The sequence below is a fragment of the Podarcis muralis genome, chromosome 13, assembly GCF_964188315.1.
Source record: "Podarcis muralis chromosome 13, rPodMur119.hap1.1, whole genome shotgun sequence".
Lineage (NCBI taxonomy): Eukaryota > Metazoa > Chordata > Lepidosauria > Squamata > Lacertidae > Podarcis > Podarcis muralis.
The window spans coordinates 56065704-56087379 of NC_135667.1; the positions used below are offsets into that span (position 1 = coordinate 56065704).

The 21676-nt window shown below is 43.4% G+C and overlaps 1 protein-coding gene across 3 annotated transcripts in view; it reads right to left on the bottom strand.

Annotated features, from left to right (window-relative positions):
- The window catches only part of LOC114582583 (poly(rC)-binding protein 3-like), a 237211-nt gene that overhangs the window by 156789 nt on the left and 58746 nt on the right, over positions 1 to 21676 (bottom strand). For all 3 annotated transcript variants that reach the window (XM_077917658.1, XM_077917657.1, XM_077917654.1), the window contains exon 2: positions 3606 to 3707. The gene's annotated coding sequence lies outside the window, so the exon portion shown is untranslated. The remainder of the gene's footprint in view (positions 1 to 3605; positions 3708 to 21676) is intronic.

Genomic DNA, 21676 nt, shown 5'->3' on the forward strand with positions numbered 1-21676 from the left:
TGGGTCCCATCCTTAGTCCCTGCACCCTCACCCCCACTCCTGTCACTGCAGCAACTGGATTTACAAAAACAGCTGTGATGCAACACTTCTGCATCACCAGGCAGCCTCAACTGAAAATGATCCCAGAGTTGGGCAGTCATGGATGCTTCATTTGGGTTTGCTGTGAAAACTGTGCTAAGTCGAGGGACATTATCCTCAAAGGTTTTGGGCAAAAAGGTCACAGGGGGTTTCTGAGGGATTGCAGGGCTCCCTCCACTGTAGCAGGTGTTAACTAGACCACCCAAAATACGTTCTGCCGCATGACCACCTGAGGATGCCCTGGAGGCTTTCTTCCACTGCCTGCAACACCACACAGCAAGCATCATTATGCACTCTAGCACACATTTAGTGTTCCAGCCATTGCTCAGCCTGTTCCATTGTCTGCTGGCCCCTGGAGCACCAGGAGGCAGAACAGGCTCCACAGCACCAGAGAGGGTACTCAGGACCGGGGCAACGGTGCTAATGGTCTTTGCAGCCTGCTATTCCACAGCGAGACTAGAGTCACAACAGGATCACCTGCCTGATCCTCTGGAAAATCTCTCCAAGTGTTCAGGAATCCACTGTCTTTCATTAGGCTCCATCTCTGGAGGTGGGCCACAAATGATACAACATATGTGTTTGGTAATTCGGTTTCATTCAGTCTCACTCTGCAGAGTTTTGTAGAAGAAGTACCGGTATTTTATAAGGTGTTGTATTTTCCTTACTAAAGAAACACAGGATGCATTCATCAAAACTGTTACATGAACAAATGCCTGGGCTGCTTATTTCAGGATACAAATTGTCTTTTCAGACTAGTAAAGTCATACTAAGCATTCAGTGCACTGGCTGAAGACAAATGGCAGAAGCTGACACAAATTTCTGGCAACGCATACAGTGGAATACAAAAACCCTGTTAAACTCTATTACCCAAGAGTAATAAGATTATTAATAAAACATTTAAATATAGGATTTTTTCTCACACTAGTCCGATGTATTATTTGTCAGCTTTGATGGATGTACTAAGATATCAAGATGACTACAAAACACAAAAAAGTAAGTTGGACATACACATAATTCATTGCAATTTTGAAAAGAAAAATCAACTTATTGAAGAGCAATCCAAACTACCAAATCTGCCAGCTAGAGGGGTTAGGAGAGGTGGATCACACACACACGCCAGCAGAGAGGGGATTTGCCAGCAGAAAACTCATATGCTGGTGGAACCACATCTGAAAACCAGTTGCTGGAAACAGGGCTGGCCCAATACATTTTGGCACCTGAGGCAAACCACAAAATGCCCCCCTCCAGCCAGGAAAGAAGGAGTGAAGATCTATAACAGGAACAGGGTGGGGGAGACCAGCAGCACCTCCTTTTTGCCAAGAGGCCACTGTAAATGTGGGGGGGGGGCTGCTGAGGAGGAGGCAGATCCGTCTTCCAAGATGTGTGGAGTCATTGGTGCCACTGTGGCGGCAGCAGCAGCAGCAGTGGGCAATGCATTACTTGGAGGCAGGATCTGCTGTCCCTGTGGATCCTGCCGCCTGAGGCAGTCACCTCTCCTTTCCTCATATGAGGGTTGGTGCTGACTGGAACCCACAGAATGGAAGAGCACTCTTGTGCTCAAATCCTGCATGCAGATTTCTCACAGGCATCTATCTGGTTAGGCACTGAGAGAACAGGGCACTGGACTAGACAGGGCTGATCCAGCAGGGCATGGCAGCTCACAGCACTGGGCGGATAGGAAGAGAGGGAGGGAGCTAAACTGAAGGGCTCAAGAAGGGCCGTGGTGGGTGTCAGGTAAGGGGCAGATCAGCACATGGAAACTGCAGAGGCGAGATGGATGGCAGCGCAGGGCAGTCAATGGATGGAGAGAGAATGGGTGCAGCAGCAGCAGCAGCGGAGACAGCTCTGGAGGGTGAAAAGGTGGACTGCACATGCATTAAGCCGGCAGCCTTCAAGAACAGCCTTCTGTGAACTGCTCATATTTCACTCAGTATTTCAACACCGGGCTACTACATTCCATTAGCATTGCCGGGTAAGACATGCACTTTGATTAATGTTTCTGCAGCTTTTACTAGAATGAGCTACAAGAAAAATGTACTGCTTGTCTTTCACAGCATTTTATCTACAAAATAACCTTCAGGTTCAACTATGGAAAACTATGCTGTTGCTGAAACTAAGCAGTTCTGGCCAAATTGGGCTATCTAACAAGAAGAAGAAGCTGCTCTGAGCTCCTTGGATAAGGAGCTGTGCATAGTGTGTGACAAACAGCAGCAGCTGATGCCTCCAAAAGTGGGGCAGTGGCAGCACTACAAATTTCCCCAGACTTTGTTATGCTGCTTCCCAAAGACCCTCCTCCCTACTCTATCCCAGTTCCGCCCCATCTGACAGCTGTGATAGGTAAATGAAAACCATGTTCAATAAATGACAGACAAGAGGAGAGTCGTAATCTTCACATCGTCACGCACATCTTCCATACGCACATCTTCCATGGACATGTGGCTGGAACCCATTTGAAATAGGATGTTGAACTAGGTGGGCCTTGGTGGCACTGCATCAGGGATCTTGTCATGCAAACCCTACTCCTATTCCTCTGTCCCACTTGTATTCAAAAAAAGTTTTTCTCTTTTCCCCTCTGAGCCCCCTCCCCACAAATTTCTGTCCCATAACACAAATCCTTCTTTCAAAAACAATTCCCCCAATTCTTTCCCCAAAAGGAAAGAAAAGCTTTTTGCCACTCACTCACTCACTCACTCACTCACTCAGCTTTTTGCCACTCACTCACTCACTCTGCCTGTTTCCCCTCCAGTCTTTCTTTCTTTCTTTCTTTCTTTCTTTCTTTCTTTCTTTCTTTCTTATTTATTTATTTATTTATTTCTCACCAAGTTCAGCTGTGGCTCAGACCTGCAATACCTCAAGGACTGCCTCACTGCTTCTACCTGGATCAACCAATTGGGACCCTGAGAGCATCATCTAAAGCCCTTGTGTGCCTCCTCCATGAGAGGTCCAGAGGGTGGCAACACGAGAATCAGCCTTTTCTGCGGTGGCTCTCCACTTATGGAATGCTCTCCCCAGGGAGCCTCACCTGGCACATTCATTACAGATCTTTACAATGCCTTCATTAGACATACCCGTTTAACTCTCAGGGCTTCCCCTACAGATGACTGGGGATTTAAATTTGGCTTTTAGCTATCCCTAGCCCCTCCACTTCCGAAAACAACCCTCCTATTCCCAGGAATCTCTGACGGGAGAACCAGTTTTAGCTGTAAACATACCCATAGCATGGTACATGTTTTATGAACAATGCTCCTAGAGATCAGTTCCAATCCAGCAGAAAATATCCACTTATTTAACTGGATAGAGGAGAGGAATAATAAATATGCATTAATGACTGACATATATAATGAAGTCTTTTTCAACACTCAAAAACATTCAGATTTCCTAACACTCCAAACTACAGGCTTTTGTAAAACGCTGGGTTTTGTTTCCCATAAAAGGATAAAAAAAGCTCTTTGCCTCCTTAGTGCCACCATGTTTTGCAGTGCAGTTACAGAAATAATTCATCACAACAAATTAAACCAGTAACTTACCAGTCCAGGATCCTGCTTCAGTTCATTCTTTAGGAACCAGCATTGTGCTGAGCGTTTGTTGTGGTGCAGTGCTCTGTGTAGTAGAGAAGGAATGGGCCTTAGCTGAAAGAAGAAAAAGAGCCATAAAACACTAGCTAGACTTTTAGACAATACTTCACCAACTAGTTATCCGGACCAGCTATTGCTTTGTAGCAGCAGAAGGAATACACTAATTGGAAATGTCCCAAACCTGTCAAAATTACATGTGCAAAAGCACTTCTTAATGGACTGCAATTCTCCAGGGTCTCTGGTCTGCCCAGTATTGTGGGGATGATTAGGGAGGCAGGAGAGGATATATTATTTAATAATATCCTTCCTAACTTGCGCTAGCAAGTTCCATATTCTAGCAGAGTTCCAAACATCCCCCTTTTTAAATTACGCAGCGATCAGCTTGTTGCTGGATCATCTGAGTCTTACTATTAAAGATTCCTTCCTTGTAAAATCCCTTCTGATCCCTCTTTAAAAAGAATAAACCCAAGAATCTGATTCATGTTCATATAAAAGTACAGAAGTTTACTCACAGATTCATTCGAGTTCACAGACATATCCCTGAAGGCAGGCTTAGGTTACATAACAACTAGAACTATTCCATAAAGAAAGTGAGTCCCAAGTGACTGCGACTAAGCAGTCACTTCTCCAAACACACAGCAACATACAAAATGGAGAAGACACAGTGATCAGAACATGGAGGCCATGTGCTCCTCCATGCTAGTACAACAGACCACACTCATTGAGTCACATGTAGTGGAAGTCTGTCCCAGCTCAGGAGGAAACAGGAAGTCTTCTCCTGAGTGGTACAAAACTTCCCCTAATATGTCCACTGTAGGAATGTTGTACCTGACTGCAGTTTTACATCCCACAAGTATAACCAGAAGGAAAAACTAAAGCAAGATGTCAAACTAGCCATGAATTGAAAACCAGACTGAGCCAACCACATTTCCCCTTCAAACTGGAATAGAATCTAAATAATTATTGAAAGTCAGTTGAACCTGAATTAGAAGTTAACCAAAAAACAAACCCCAGTCTATTGATTCAGAAACAGATGCAGTGTTTTAACATTTGGTGGTAAATTGACTGGGTCAGGCAGAAGCTATAATGAGCACTTAAAATCAGAATTTGGGAGTTGGTCTAGGCTTCTGTACCTGACTTACCTCATTAAGACTGCAATCTACTGTAACTTGCTAGGAAGTCATGAGACAGGTGAAAAAAGACAACATTTTTGTGTACTTTAAAGTATATTACCCATGTGGCAGTGCTCAGCTAGCATCTATAGCCTTTTGCTATTGTTTATTATTGTTTCTTAACATTTGACCTAAAGGCTTGCATATGCAACAGCTTTTAGACTGCATCTTACATGGTTTGTGACTGTTGCGTCCTCCTCGCACCATGTTCTCCAGATCCCAGCCTTCCAAGACTGCTCAGGGATGGTGGCATGGGGATGTGGCAGTCGTGCGCCCTTCAGTCCCAACCTTACCTTTGCTGGCGAGGCTGGGATCGAGAGGTGTGTGTCTGTTGCATTCTTCTCATGCTGCCCTCCCCAGATCTGCAGAGGGCAGCATGAGGCAGCAGGGGCAGGGCAGGCACAGTAGGTACTGTTTGTTCTCTGCCCCTCTCCTTGCCCCCCCCCTCTCTTTCACACACACACAGGTGCCAGCAAGACACGCTCTGCCTCTGCGTTAGTGAAAATTCTGTAGCTGACATGCATATAATATATTCACTTTGTATTTGAGCACCATTAGTCATTTATAAGACATGTGTTGGACACATGTTATATGAAGTTAGGAGGCTCTCCTGCTAGTCATCAAGTTTGTTTTCAGTTTGGCGCTAGGTATATACCTGTTTTTGTTCTATTGGATATTTTGGATATACTAGTTTTAGTCAATTTAACCCTAGAATTTTTGTCTGTTCCACTGCTTGCTGTTTTGTGGTTCTGTTATTTTTATTGTGTAAAAACTATCAGCCTCATACCTGGCATTGCTCAGGAATTCTAAGAAAACAAAAGATCAGTTCCGTTTTGAAAGGTCCATTCCACCATCTTGATTCAAAATGGTGTCCAATTGCGTTCAAGGAAAGGTGAAAACCTGCTTCTTGATCTCAGGAACCATAATGCAAAAGTTGGTTACAACCTTAAGAGGTGCCCAGATGCCAACAGACAAAATAATTTGCTATAATATCTTGTAGATAGTAACTGTTAAAAACACTTGGCAAGCATTCTTAGGATGCAAGACTATATACCGTAAATACACAATTACATAGGAGCAAGTTGCTTTGAACCCAAAAGGGCATACTTCTGAATAGGTATGTACAGGATGGTGCTCTTTAAAATTCACAAATAACGAAAAATAAATACTGCCTGATGGTATACTTTTCCCTTCTTCACTTTGGTTTGCTGCCTATCACCCAGTCAGTGTTCCCTGGGGAAATTTGTCTTTGGTTCAATTCACAGCTGTCCTTTCTCTCACTACCTTTGCACTGATTGTGAGTGCTCAGACCCCATCCCTAGATTTATATACCTGTCAAAATCAATTGCCATTCCCCCACAATGTTCTGATCTTTTCCCACACTTCCCAGCCATAATTTTTCATGCACATGTCTCCTTCTTTATTCCCAATGCAACAAACTTATTTCTCTAAACTTGTTCAGAAACGTTGACACGTACACTGCATGTTTTCAGGTATCTACTTTCCTTTCTTTGTTTTAGTCTACAAAAAAATCAGATTATATATCCAAATGATAGTTTGACACATATTGACCTGAGACTGGCAGAATGGAAAGTCACTGTCGGTAAACCTCACCCCTATATCACCCCAACTGCAATATGTGGACAATAATACTGACCTACCTTAAGGAGCTGTTTGAAGTAGTCAGGATTTTAATTAAGGGCTATATAAAAACTCATCATCATAATTTGTTTAAAATTATGGGTAGTAATCATCTAAGTTTTACTCAGAGTAGATCCACTGAAATTAATGAAACTGACTAAGTTGTGCCCATTAATTTCAATGTGCCTACTATGAGTAAAACTTGACTATCACCTGATTAAGTCTCACTCTTTGAATGCCAGTTCCAATTCTAAGTTTACTGGCTTTTTGGCACATACAGATTTAATATACTAGTCATGGGTGTAGCCAAGAAGGGGCAGGGAGGGGCAATTGCCCCCCCCCATTTAGAAAAATCAAGAAAATATGCAGCTAACTGAGGTTCTGCCCCCCCATAAAAGGCCTCCCCCTCTCCAACAAAAATCCTGGCTACACCCATGATACTACTTCTATGTACCTATCTCACTTCAAGGTTAAAACTGCAATCCTATTCTCACTTACCTGGGAGGAAGCCCACTGCAAAAACTTATTTCTGAGTAGACATGCATGAAACCCATCAAACAACCACTGGTGGTCTCAACTCCACAGTTAATGTGGTTAGCCCATACCTGCATTGTTATAAATGTTACCATGGCAACAGGTACCTGTTGGGATCCCATCCCCACTGACACAGCTATGTTATGCTAGGAATTGTGATATCACAAGCCAAGTACCTGTTAGTCTGACCTGCTGGGTTCCTGCCCCTCTCCACCTGGCCCAGGGTGGGGTATTTTGGGGAAAGTTTTGTCGGGAGTTTTTGCTGTTAATGATATTAATTTTTTTTATCTTTATTTTTATGTGGAAATTGTTCCGTTTGGTTATGTAGTTTTTGATGTGTTTTATTTATTTTTATGACTACTTTGTTATGTTTGTAACTATGTAAATCTTTTCATATTGTAAGCCATTGTTTTAACTGTGGAAAGGCTGCATACACATAAAATGATGATGATGATGATGATGATGATAGCAGCAATTATTTCAGGCAAATTGTTTTTATGCAAGTTGTGTCTGTACCTGGGAGGAGGACAAGCTCCATTCCCAAGATACTATTTGACTCACGGCTCCACATTCTGAGCTATTTGTCCATTCACACAGACAGTATACAACATTTTCTCAAGGTCACTGCCCGGACCTGCACCTTTTTAATGAAATACATTACAATTTAGAACAACACATATATTAATGCATTCATGGAATATACTATTCACTAGCTCCCTTTACACTTTTTTGTTTTGATGTTGTTCATTTTATATATTTTATAGTTAAGATGACCTGAGTTTAGCGAGACATGAATGAACCATAGTATCTTCAAATTTACTTGAGAGTAAATGCACAAAACAACCCAAAGCATAGTTTCACTTGCCCATCTGCTTTGAGTGTGCTGTGAAGCATGACTGCTCCACCTGTAGCTAAATCTCATTTGGGATTCACCAGCCTCCACACTTGCCTGCAATGTGCCCACAGACTATTCTCTCTCCCATCTGACAAGCTTTATTTGCACTTTGGTTCACAATAAATATACTCAACCTTGCCCCCCTCTAGAATCCACACCTCACCAAATTCCTCCATGAGATGGTCTGAGGGCTATTAAACTCCCCCCCCCCCACCGCCCCTTTAACATGGCTAGGAAGAGCTGGAGCACCTGGAACAGGCAGAAAGTGCTTCTCCTGCTGATGTGCAGGCTGCAAATGAGGGTGCAAATGCCACTGGAGTGTTAGGAGGTGATGCTGTGGCAGCCATGTTTGTTCACCATACAGTATCTCAGAGAATCATCGTGTCTTGATGCTCTCAGGGCCATTTGTGGCCTCACTTGAATTCAACGTGTGTTAGTAATGGTAGCAACTGCATAATTTTACAGTTTCTCCTTTTAAAGTGTTGATCCTTCAAAAACCTCAACTGTGCTCTGAATCTAATGCTAGTCTATGAATACACTGCCATATAACCAAAGGGCACAATTTGTCTAGACATTACATCCATAGCACTGAGTAATTTCTTTCTAGCTATTGATTATCTAATGATCCTTTTAACAAGGCACTCCTGTTATGTCTGATTGATGTGGGGAATACATTTCCTCCTTCCTTTTCAGAAGTTAAATGTCAATTTGGAGATGGAAGATCAAAACCATCAAACCAATTAAACTTCTGCTATATTGCTTCCTTGACATACACAACAAATCTATATTACTGCGTCTGTGATTTTATATAGCTAGAATGCAAAAGGTAATAAAATTAGCCAAGTAACAATGGCAATAAGGATCATTTAAATGGCTCTTTCAATACAAAGCACTTCATGTTCATTACTTCACTGCAATCCTTACAACAACTCTGTAAGGTAGGTTTGTATTACCGTATTAGTCCCATATTGCAGATGAGGTGCTGAGACAGACTAAAATGGGTGTATCTTTGTATCTTAGTCTTTTAGCCTATGCTGCTAAAAGCAAAGCATCTGGTAATTCAACATGCTACAGCTATTTATAAATTCTTTCCGCTTAGAACAAATGTAGACTTTCACAATGTAGCACAACACACAAGCAGTGAGAACATGCACAAGAACATAAGGAGAGCCTGCTGGATCATGCAGTGGCCCATCTAGTCCAGCATCCTGTTCTCACAGGGGTCAACCAGGGAGCAGAACATGGGCCCAAGAGCAGCAGCACTCTCCCCTCGCGTGGTTTCCAGCATTTTGAAACAGTGCTGTCTCCAACTGTAGAGGCAGAGCATGGCCTTCAAGGCTAGGAGCCACTGACAGCCCTCTCCTCCCATCAATTGGTCAAATCCGCTTCTCAAGCTATCCTTGCTGGTGACCACAGTGGTGGCACATAGCTTCCCAGCGCCTAATAATGCAGAGTTTTTAAGTGAAAGAATAAGAGTTTTACTGAGTTAAAATAAACTTCTTCATAAACAACATGGTTCCAAACAGTTTGACTGAGATTACATACTGACTCTGCTCACCACTGAGGCAGACTGGCGCGCAGTTTGATCCATATTTTAGATTTAGGGGAGCTAGTCTCAAACATTTGTTGGGGGAGACCTAGGTTTTTTGGGGGGGATTTATTTGTCCTGTCTCCACACTTTTTATGATAGAGGACCACTGTAGTCACCCCCAACGACACGTTCTCAAGATGGAGGGTGAGGGAACAGCTGCAGTCGCCTGTGGTTCCTGCACAATGTTTGCCATCTTGCCAAAGGTTGCAGGCAGCTTTACCTGCAGCAATTGCATGTTGATTGCCCTCTTAAAAGACAAAGTCCAGCAACTGGAGGAACGTGTAGCTACGCTCCAAAGAATTAGAGACCTGGAACTCTTCTTGGAAGCAACAGAGCACACCGTTTCCACCAAGGAAGAGACAGGGGACTCCCCTGAGAAGGTGGCTAGTTCACCAACACAGGAGCCAGATATATGGAGAAACGTGACTCAAAGAAGTAGAAGGCCCAGGGTTCGCTCTGATTGTTTAGAAATACGCAATCGCTTTGAGGTCCTTTCCCCTACCATGGAAGACGAAGAGCAGACTCCATTTGAGGATCTCTCCCTCATTACAGTCGATCAGGTATATGAAGATGAGCAGCAAAGGCAGTCCTCAGGGAATGTCCAGGCGACCTTGGAACGGACAGCTCACAGAAGAACCCCGACCAGACCTAAGAGGAGGCGTGTGGTGGTGATAGGGGATTCCCTACTGAGGGGAACAGAAGCAGTGATCTGTGGGCCTGACAAGATGTCTCGGGAAGTGTGCTGTCTCCCCGGGGCTAAGATCCAAGATGTAACTGAACGACTGCAAAGAATCATAAAACCCACTGACAAATACCCCTTCCTCTTGGTTCATGTGGGAACCAATGACACTGCAAGCAATAGCCTCCAGAAGATCAAAAGAGATTACGAGGCTCTGGGCAGGAAATTGAAGCAATTAAATGCACAGATTGTCATCTCATCTGTCCTCCCAGTTGAACGACGTGGCCCAGGGAGAGAGGGAAAAATAGTGGAAGTGAACAACTGGCTTCGCAAATGGTGCAAACAGGAACGGTTTGGATTCTTAGATCACGGACTGCAGTTTCTTGAAGATGGACTTCTGGCAAGCGATGGGCTGCACCTCACAACGGTTGGGAGGAATGTTTTTGCAAAAAATCTCAGAAACCTCATCAGGAGGGCTTTAAACTGACTAATGTGGGGGAGGGAGACAGTGCTCCTGAAGGTAGGAGTCTATCAATTGATGAAGATGATCATCCAAATGTCATAGACCGAATGGAGCAAAGAGCATGCAGACCTAGTGGTGGGAGGAAAAAATCCTTAAATAAGAGACACGGGGGAATGATTAATGGACTTCAATGTCTGTACACTAATGCGCAAAGCATGGGAAATAAACAAGATGAGCTTGAGCTCCTGGTACAGCAAACTAAATATGACATAATAGGAATCACTGAAACCTGGTGGGATAAATCCCACGATTGGAATGTAATAATGGAGGGATACAATCTATTTCAAAGAAACAGACCAGACAAGAAAGGAGGAGGAGTGGCGTTATATGTCAGGGATGTGTATACCTGTGAAGAGATCCAAGATTTAGAACCTCAAAGCCAAAGTGAGAGCATTTGGGTGAAAATTAAGGGAGAGAAGAATAACAGTGACCTCATTGTGGGAGTTTACTATAGATCCCCAAGCCAAACGGAGGACATAGATGATGCCTTCCTGGAACAGATGGCCAAGCATGCGAAAGGAAGGGAGATAGTAGTAATGGGGGACTTCAATTACCCGGATATTTGTTGGATGTCAAACTCAGCCAAGAGCATAAGGTCAAACAGATTCCTCACTGCCCTTGCAGACAACTTCATTGTCCAGAAAGTGGGAGAAGCAACAAGAGGAACAGCCATTTTAGATCTGGTCCTAACCAATGTTGATGACCTGGTTAGTGGGGTAGAAGTGGAAGGATCATTAGGCGCGAGTGATCATGCTCTTCTGAAGTTTACTATACAGCGGAAAGGAGCAGCCAAGCATACTAGGACTCAATTTCTCGACTTTAAGAAAGCCGACTTCATAAAACTTAGGGAAGTGCTGGGTGAGATCCCATGGACAGTAATACTAAAAGGAAAGGGAGTTCAAGATGGCTGGGAGTTTGTTAAGAGGGAGATAGTAAAAGCACAACTTCAGGCAATACCAATGAGACGGAAACATGGAAGGTGCCTAAAGAAGCCAGGGTGGCTATCTAAAGAACTTTTAACTGAGTTAAGATTAAAAAAGGATGTGTACAAAAAATGGAAAAGGGGGGAAACCACCAAAGAGGAATTCAAACAAATAGCCAGCACGTGTAGACACAAAGTCAGAAAAGCTAAAGCACAAAATGAACTCAGGCTTGCTAGAGAGGTTAAAAGCAACAAAAAAGGCTTTTATGGGTATGTTCGTAGCAAAAGGAAGAACAAAGAAACCGTGGGGTCACTCAGAGGAGAAGATGGTGAAATGCAAACAGGGGACACAGAAAGGGCTGAACTCCTCAATGCTTTCTTTGCCTCAGTCTTCTCCGATAAAGAAAACAATGCCCGACCTGAAGAATTTGGAGCAAATGATTCAGCAGAGGAAACACAACCCAGAATAACTAAGGAGATAGTACAAGAATACTTGGCTAGTCTAGATGTATTCAAGTCTCCAGGGCCAGATGAACTGCATCCAAGAGTATTAAAAGAACTGGCAGATGTGATTTCAGAACCACTGGCAGTCATCTTTGAGAATTCCTGGAGAACAGGCGAAGTCCCCGCAGACTGGAGGAGGGCAAATGTTGTCCCTATTTTCAAAAAGGGGAAAAGAGAGGACCCAAATAATTACCGCCCAGTCAGTCTAACATCAATACCAGGGAAGATTCTGGAGCAGATCATTAAGCAAACAGTCTGTGAGCACCTAGAAAGGAATGCTGTGATCACCAATAGTCAGCATGGATTTCTGAAAAATAAGTCATGTCAGACTAACCTGATCTCGTTTTTTGACAGAATTACAAGCCTGGTAGATGAAGGGAACACAGTGGATGTAGTCTACCTTGATTTCAGCAAGGCATTTGACAAGGTGCCCCATGATATTCTTGTAAAGAAGCTGGTAAAATGCGGTCTTGACTATGCTACCACTCAGTGGATTTGTAACTGGCTGACTGACCGAACCCAAAGGGTGCTCATCAATGGTTCCTCTTCATCCTGGAGAAGAGTGACTAGTGGGGTGCCACAGGGTTCTGTCTTGGGCCCGGTCTTATTCAACATCTTTATCAACGACTTGGATGATGGACTCAAGGGCATCCTGATCAAATTTGCAGATGACACCAAACTGGGAGGGGTGACTAACACCCCAGAGGACAGGATCACACTTCAAAACGACCTTGACAGATTAGAGAACTGGGCCAAAACAAACAAGATGAATTTTAACAGGGAGAAATGTAAAGTATTGCACTTGGGCAAAAAAAATGAGAGGCACAAATACAAGATGGGGGACACCTGGCTTGAGAGCAGTACATGTGAAAAGGATCTAGGAGTCTTGGTTGACCACAAACTTGACATGAGCCAACAATGTGACGCGGCAGCTAAAAAAGCCAATGCAATTCTGGGCCTCATCAATAGGAGTATAGCATCTAGATCAAGGGAAGTAATAGTGCCACTGTATTCTGCTCTGGTCAGACCTCACCTGGAGTACTGTGTCCAGTTCTGGGCACCACAGTTCAAGAAGGACACTGACAAACTCGAACGTGTCCAGAGGAGGGCAACCAAAATGGTCAAAGGCCTGGAAACGATGCCTTATGAGGAACGGCTAAGGGAGCTGGGCATGTTTAGCCTGGAGAAGAGGAGGTTACGGGGTGATATGATAGCCATGTACAAATATATAAAAGGATGTCACATAGAGGAGGGAGAAAGGCTGTTTTCTGCTGCTCCAGAGAAGCGGACACGGAGCAATGGATCCAAACTACAAGAAAGAAGATTCCACCTAAACATTAGGAAGAACTTCCTGACAGTAAGAGCTGTTCGACAGTGGAATTTGCTGCCAAGGAGTGTGGTGGAGTCTCCTTCTTTGGAGGTCTTTAAGCAGAGGCTTGACAACCATATGTCAGGAGTGCTCTGATGGTGTTTCCTGCTTGGCAGGGGGTTGGACTCGATGGCCCCTGTGGTCTCTTCCAACTCTATGATTCTATGATTCTATGATTCTATGAGACTGACTCTGACTGAAATCTTACAGAGAACAACACGGAGAAAATGGCTGCTAAGTCACACGTCAGAGCGACTCCACAGTTAGCAGTTAGGCCTGACTACCTTTCCTAGGCCCAAATGACTGTGCAGTCCCAGCACTTCCCAGCCTGCTTGGCTGCTTCTGCTCTCGTGTGTCTTTGTCACATGCCAGGGCGCACTGGGGGGGCAGGGTATGGAGGGTGACGTGAGGAGGACGCAGCAGGGCAGGGAGGCATCCTTCCAATCTGCCCAGTTGGCCTAAGAAGCAAAATGCGACCCTGGAAGAAACCGCCCCCGGGGCAATGCCCCCCATCACGCTGCCCCCACTATGCCTCTGGGTGACCATCACTGTCTCCTGGGGAAGCAAGTTCCATAGCTTGACTACGCCCTGCATGAAGTAGTACTTTCTTTTATCAGTCCTGGCCTGCAAAACTATTGAGAATGTCGCCGTGATCAGACTGTATCTGGTTGGCACAGGGGACCCCCAGAATAGACCCAGCCAACAAGGTCCTTGACATTTGGGTAGGGGCAGCTCCACGCAGTATGTCTGCAGTGGGAAATATCTGTGTTAGACATGGCACACGTCCAAACCCAGATTGGCTTAGGTTTTTTTGTCTGAGATACCTTCAGGTCACTCCCAATCAGAGCTACTCTGGATGAAGAAGGCCACAAAACCATGCGCTGTTGAGCGCCCTGGAGCACCGAGCCATAAGACACCTTCAACTGAGACCTCAGCTGAGACTCAAGTTGCAAGGGGCATAGGGCTTGGTAAGTTACTTCTCCACAAAAAACCCCGCTAGCAACCTTTAAAGATGCTATTTCTCAGCCATTGAGAGGCTATGTTATGAGTGGCCTGTGATATCTTGATATAGACAGAAACTGGATTGAAGATGTATAGATTATTGTGCCTTTGATGTATTATTTGAACATGGAGATTTGGACTTCTACTTTAAGACTTAAATGTTTCGAGAAATAGGAAGTTCTAGCAGCATTAGATAAGTGGCTGAAGCTTTAATAAACACTGATAACATTTGATATTTTAAGGACTTTAATATTGAAGCAACTGGATGAAAGATTTGATTTCCCATCCAGCTCCCTATACAGGAAATTAGTATGCAATCGAGTCTGATGAGGAACTGAAGGGATTAGGGATCCCAAAAATCTATTCTGTGCACTTTAAATGCTGTGGGATATTTATGAGATTATTTTAATTCTCTCTTTTGATTATTTATGATTATTTTGAGACTGAGCTATTATTTTAGGATACTGAGCTACATTCATACTTTAACAATTTGTAATTAGAGAACTGGAAAATGATCAAGAGGATCAGCTAGCTGAAAGAAGAAAGGCTGTGAATATCTAAGGAAAAAATATACTGCCATCAAAATATAGCAGGGAAAGGAGTTCCAAGATGCGCCTTAGGAATGTCTTAATTGTGGAAAGACAGACCATTTTTGCTTAGTTAAAAAGAAAACTAAATCTGTAAGGAATAAGTTGACACAGGTACTTTAAGTATATATTGTCGAATTACTGTCAGTTAACCATTTTAAATTAATATAGTTAATGCTTATAGTAATGGTTTGTTAAGAATGTTAACTGTCAGGCAGAGGGATGGTGAAAGCCAACTGGAATTTTTAATACTGGGACACTGAGCTTGGACAAAGTGGTTAACAATTCCATGGGAGTCATGTGGGCACATGTGAATTCGAAGGGGATGAAAACCTCTCTGACATTTGCTTAAATCTGGGTATGTGTGTGATTTAACCACATAGCCATGTATCAATAAATACTTCTTTAAAACTCTGTTCCAAGTGGCCTCTTTAAAAAGGGATGGGTCTTTGTTAAGTTTTACTCAGAGCCTATGTACCATGTTACACAGTAAAATAACTGTGGACTCTCACCTTAAGAATAGCCCAACCTAGGAGAAATCTTACTGCTGCCTGCATATATAGCCCCATTTAATACATCTGTTATGCCAGCATCTCTATGGAGCCTGAATGAAAAAAATCAAGCTTCAAACATACAGATCACCTTCAGACTTGCCCCAGAGGGACCAAACTAGGTTTCATTTTACTCTGTAGCCACCATTTCTAACAGTGCATTCCTATTCATTTCTACTTTGAAGTAAGCCTCTATGTTACTGAAGATGCACTCACATATATATCAGCAGCTCTTGCCACATTTCAACTTCTACAGTTTTCTGCCATAAACAACAGCAGGTGGTAGAGAGAGAGAGAGATACTGTTTTGTGGGAAACAAAAGTATAACTTCTCAGAAACTATTGAAGCTGTTTTGACAGTTCCAGTGAGAATGGCTCATTAAGAAAGATTAATATTTTGTGACACTGTATTTTGGAGGGAAGGGCCCTTCTCCAGTATAAACTGAAGCAATGAGACTTCTAATTTCCAGATCACTTACGTTAGCAGGTTAGAAGAAACTGTCTATCAAAGAGCTGGTTTCCTGTTACACCAGGTCTGTTTTAATAGTCTGGAGCAGGGGTAGGCAACCTAAGGTCCATGGGCCACAAGCGGCCCACGGGGGTCGTTTAACCAGCCCATGAGCCGCATCTGAACCAAGCCGCCAGCTCAGCGAGTCCCTGCGCGCTGCGCTAAACCAGCACAGCGCAGCGTGGAGACTCGCTTCCACAGTGCCAGAAATCACATCTGCGCAGACGCAGATGCTGGAAATCGTGGCCGTGCACATGATCCGGCCCACAGAGGGATCTCCACTGGAGTGAACCAGCCCAGGCGAGGTAAACCTTGCCGACCCCTGCTCTGGAGGAAGTTTAGAAAAACTTGGAAGTCTGAAGCATTCAGTGCCTTATGCTAGGTCAGGTTACCTGTTGTGCAGGACTCTCGCCACCTCAGAAGTGTGCCCTCCAACACGTGCAGGGTGATGGTGGGGGCAGAGCACAGTATACTCACCCCTGCTCACGTATTGCTTTTACAGGTGAGCAGAACCAGGGCCAGCCCAAGACATTTTGGCACCTGAGGTGAAACACAATATGGTGCCCCTCCCTCCCTGCCAAGGGAGTAAAGATTTACATCAGGATCTGCTGCCCCTGTGTATCCTGCTGCCTGAGGGGGTCACCTCACTCTACCTCATTGGTGGGCCAGCCCTGAACAGAATGCCTAAGAGCCCCATTCGGTCATTAAATTGGGCTGCTTCATTCAAAAAAGGCCAAATGCCATCTTTAAATATTTATTGCACAATATTTTGGGACTCCAAAATATCTGAAACCTTGGGGGGGCTATTCTCAGTCAGTGTAGACGAGCCTTTCTCAACCATGGTTCCCCAGATGTAGTTGGACTATAACTCACATCATCCCTTGCTAGAGGAACCAGTGGTCAGAGATGGTGGAAGTTGATTTTATCTTTCAGAGCCTGTGGGAGATCTTGTTCACAGACCTCGTGCGTCCTGTTTCCTTTGGAAGAGAGCATGCTAGAGACTTGCACTATTCCTGCAGTATCGGTTTGCATGTGAAGTTGCCTCCCACTGAGTCAGACTGTTGGTTCACCTAGTCCACTGTCACCCCAGGGCCTTCTCAGTGGTGGCTGCTCCCAGTCTTTGGAACTCTCCCTAGAGAAACTAAACTGGCTCCCTCCTTTCTGTCCTTCCGTTGACAGGCGAAGACTTTCCTGTTCCAACAAGTTTGGGGAACGGACTGCTTTTAATGAAAAGGCTGGTGCTTTGCTGCTTTTATTGTAATTATCTGCATGTTTGCAATAATATATTTCGGCTTAATTGCTTTTTAATTATTTTTCTTATCTGTAAGCTGCCTTGAGTCCCTGTCAGGGAGAAAAGTGGGGTTTGAGTAACAACAACAACAACATAAGTAGTAACTTTCCAGAGTCCCTGGCAGCCATGGTACCTGAAATCCTTTAACTGAGAATGTTATGGATTGAATTTTGGGCCTTCAACAGACAATGTATATGCTCTGCCATCGAGCTATAGCTCTTCCCTGGTACTCTGTTTATATATTTGTTTCTTTACAGAATATCAGTTTCTCAAAACTGAAACAACCACCCCTGAATCATGCTGACAGAAAAACACATGTGCCCCAATGTGCTTCAGTTTTAGCAGACAAGCTAAAACTCTTCAACATCCTGTGCACCCAAAATTCAAGCCTTCTACACAATGTTTTTCATCAGCTCCCACTAGCTGGGCAACATCAGGATAAATTAGCACTAAAACGCCAGTGCATTTTCATGAGGACTTTTTATATAAAAAATCACAAAGTGATGTAGGAAAGTGGAGAGCTGAATTTAAGATGGAAAAACTGAAAGAAACCAAAATTAACCCATTCCTTTCCTCAGCTGAATCCCGACTCCCCTTCCTTAGATGGCTGCCTGATTTCACTGCTTTAAATCAAGTGTATCCAACATGCCTGCCTACACTTATTCAGCAGGCTTTGTACTACTTATTTGCATCCTTTTGAACACAGAAGAAAAATAATGCATCTTAATAATTTTATGCAGTGACATTCATTACACGCTCACTGGTACCTATGTGAAATGTGATCCTCTCAAGTGTGAAAGTGTGTATTTCCATAGAAAGCTAGTCTTGTACAGTTTCTAAGCTGATTTGGAGGTCGGGAGGCTGTGTGGTTCTCACTCTCTCGGTGACCTAGTACACATCAAAATCTGTTGAATTCTTTGGTAAACTGACTTGTTAATTCATGTTGCCTTGAGATGAGTAGCTTGTATTATTGTGGTTTTGGTTATGAATTTTGTTCTAATGCTATAATTGGGTTCCCCCCACCCTATATTAGATGCTATGGGGCAGGTGGGGCTTGTCAACCTGAGAAGGTAGCCCTCCTATGAGAAGGAAAACTCTGATCCTAAACCTCCCCTGCCTTGTGGATTATCTTCAGGAGAAGAAAAGGCTCAGGAGTAAACCCTACACAAATCCAGAGCGGAGCCCCTAAGATGGTGGGGTTGCGCCTTGTACACCTTCTTCCAGAAACTCCCACGGCCAAGCTGGTGCCAAATGTATTGCTCTGCTTTCCTTTGGGCCACATCAGTGAGGCTGAGATGGCCCAGAACCTCCACCCCCTGTGCCCTGGAGCGGTCACTTTGGTGCTGATAACACAGTGGCATGACTTTACCCCTGGAGGTGCAGTCCATTATCTCTCAAGACAGACGGATGCCAACAAAATGCTTTGGGAAATAAATGTGTGTAATAAGTATTAAATGAAATTGAAATAAAAATGGGGCCGGGAGGCTGTGATATTGGCCCCCGGCCAATGTGATAGAAGATGCAAAGGCACAGTTTTGATTAAGTGCAAAGTTTAGGGCAGGTTGGGTGGGGGACGACAGGCGAGAAACTTGCGTCACCCCCTTCTGGTCTACCTACTGGGTTTTGACACGGTACACCTACAAGCTCTGACTGAAGACAAAAGCTGGTGATCAATTTCCTTACAGTAAGATTATAGGCTTTAACAGTTCAGCACTAATATATATCACTTAAACAAAATAACAGAGGTTGCAAGTCACTGAAGTGACAGGACTGAATATGAAACCTGTAATTATGCATTTAATCATTGACTAGGCCCTTTCTTCATTCTGCACTCATTTCAGCACAGGGACATAATTTTGCAGCTAGCACAAGTCATGACCCAAGAGGCAGTTAAACAGCTGTGTAAAATAGAATGGTCTTTTTTTATTCCAGCTCACAAATAGAAGTCTTTCAGTCTAGTAGTAATAACAATAATTTATTAAATGCCAGAAACAGCTTTGCAAAGCAGTTGCTACTTCGAAAAATAACATAAATTTCAGCTCGCCTCTCCACGCCTGTGCTGTTGCACGCTTGCCCGCTCAGGAAGCCCTCCTCAAGACTGGAGGGGCCTTCATATCCTGGAGCATGCTCTGGAGTGGTACTCTCCTGTTGTACATGAAGCACCCTTTTTGAAAAGACCATACAGGCCACCCCTGTTTTATAGCTATGAAGCCTTTCTCACACAGGTAAACAGAGAGCAACTTACATATAAGGCCTATACAAAGCCAGTCCTTCCATCAGCTTCAGGTAGTGGCCCAGCTGCACCCCTATCTGGACAGAGACAGCCTAACTCCTGTCATCTATGCTCTGGTAACCTCTAGATTAGATCACTGTAACATGTTATACATGGGGCTGCCTCTGAAGACATGTTTAGACATGTCAGCTTGTAAAGAATTCAGCAGCCAGGTTGCTCACCAGGGCAAAATGGTTCGAGCATATAATGCAAATCCTGGACCAGATGGTTTGACTGCTAAATATTATAAAGCTCTGAAGGAATGGCTGGTACAACCATTGAAGGAAGTTTGTAATGAAATTTTGGAGGGGGAAAAGGCACCTGAATCGTGGAAAGAAGCTTTTATCTCACTTATACCGAAAACTGAAACTGATAAGAACCAGGTTAAAAACTACCGCCCAATATCACTACTTAATGTGGATTACAAAATTTTTGCAGACATTTTGGCAAAAAGACTGAAGAGAGTGTTGGTAGGAGAGATTCATAAGGACCAAGCTGGCTTTCTTCCAGGAAGACATATGTCAGACAATGTGAGAAATATAATAGACATCTTGGAATTATTAGAAGTGAACATTAATAGGAAGGCTGTTTTAATTTTTGTGGACGCGGAGAAAGCCTTTGACAATATTTGTTGGAACTTTATGAAGAAGAATCTCCAAGGGATGGGGGTAGGCCAAGGTTTTGAAAACGGTATAGGTGCAATATACTCTGAACAAAAAGCAAAGTTAATTGTGAACAATGTGGTTACGGAAGAAATACCCATAGAAAAAGGAACACGACAGGGATGCCCAATATTCCCTTTACTTTTTATATCAGTCTTGGAGGTTTTGTTAAATATGATTAGAGGGGACCAGCTGGTTAATGGAGTCCAGGTTGGAGCCAAACATTATAAACTGAGGGCATTTGCAGATGATTTGGTATTGACTTTGCAACAGCCAGATACTAGTACTAAAAGAGTTTTAGAACTAATTGAGATATTTGGTCAGGTAGCAGGATTTAAATTGAATAAACAGAAAACTAAAGTTTTGGAGAAAAATCTAACAAATGTGGAAAAAGAGAGGTTTCAGAGTGAAACAGGCTTAGTGATAGCAAAGAAAGTGAAGTACCTGGGGGTAAACTTAACATCTAAGAATGTGAACTTATTTAAAGACAACTATGACAAATGCTGGACAGAAGTAAAGAAAGATTTAGAAATATGGTCAAGATTGAGACTTTCCTTGTTAGGCCGAATTGCTGTCATCAAGATGAATGTATTGCCTAGAATGTTGTTTTTGTTTCAGACGTTACAGATTGTGGACAGGATGGACTGTTTCAAGAAGTGGCAGAAAGACATATCTAAATTTGTCTGGCAGGGCAAAAAGCCCAGAATAAAATTTAAGATTTTAACTGATGCAAAAGACAGAGGGGGGTTTGCCCTGCCGGACTTAAGACTCTACTATGAATCGGCAGCTTTCTGCTGGTTGAAAGACTGGCTGCTTCTTGAGAACACAGACATCTTGGATTTGGAAGGGTTTGATAACAGATTTGGTTGGCATGCATATATATGGTATGACAAGGTAAAATTGCATAAAGGTTTCAAAAACCATATTGTTAGGAAAGCATTATATAATGTTTGGATGCGGTATAAAGATTTATTGGAAAGTAAAACTCCCAGGTGGTTGTCACCAATGGAAGCCAAGGAGGTGAAAAAACTTAATATGGGGTCTAAATGGCCAAAATATTGTGAAATTTTAGAACAAGATGGTGAAAAAGTTAAACTACAGAGCCACGAGAAATTAAAGTCCAAAGTGCGAGACTGGCTTCATTACCTTCAGATAAACGAGGTATTTAAACAGGACAGGAAAATAGGCTTCCAGATGGAGAGGTCAAAACTAGAAACAGAATTGTTAGAACCCAATACTAAGAAACTGTCAAGAATGTATAACTTGCTGTTGAAGTGGAATACTCAGGATGAAACGGTGAAATCAGCTATGATTAAATGGG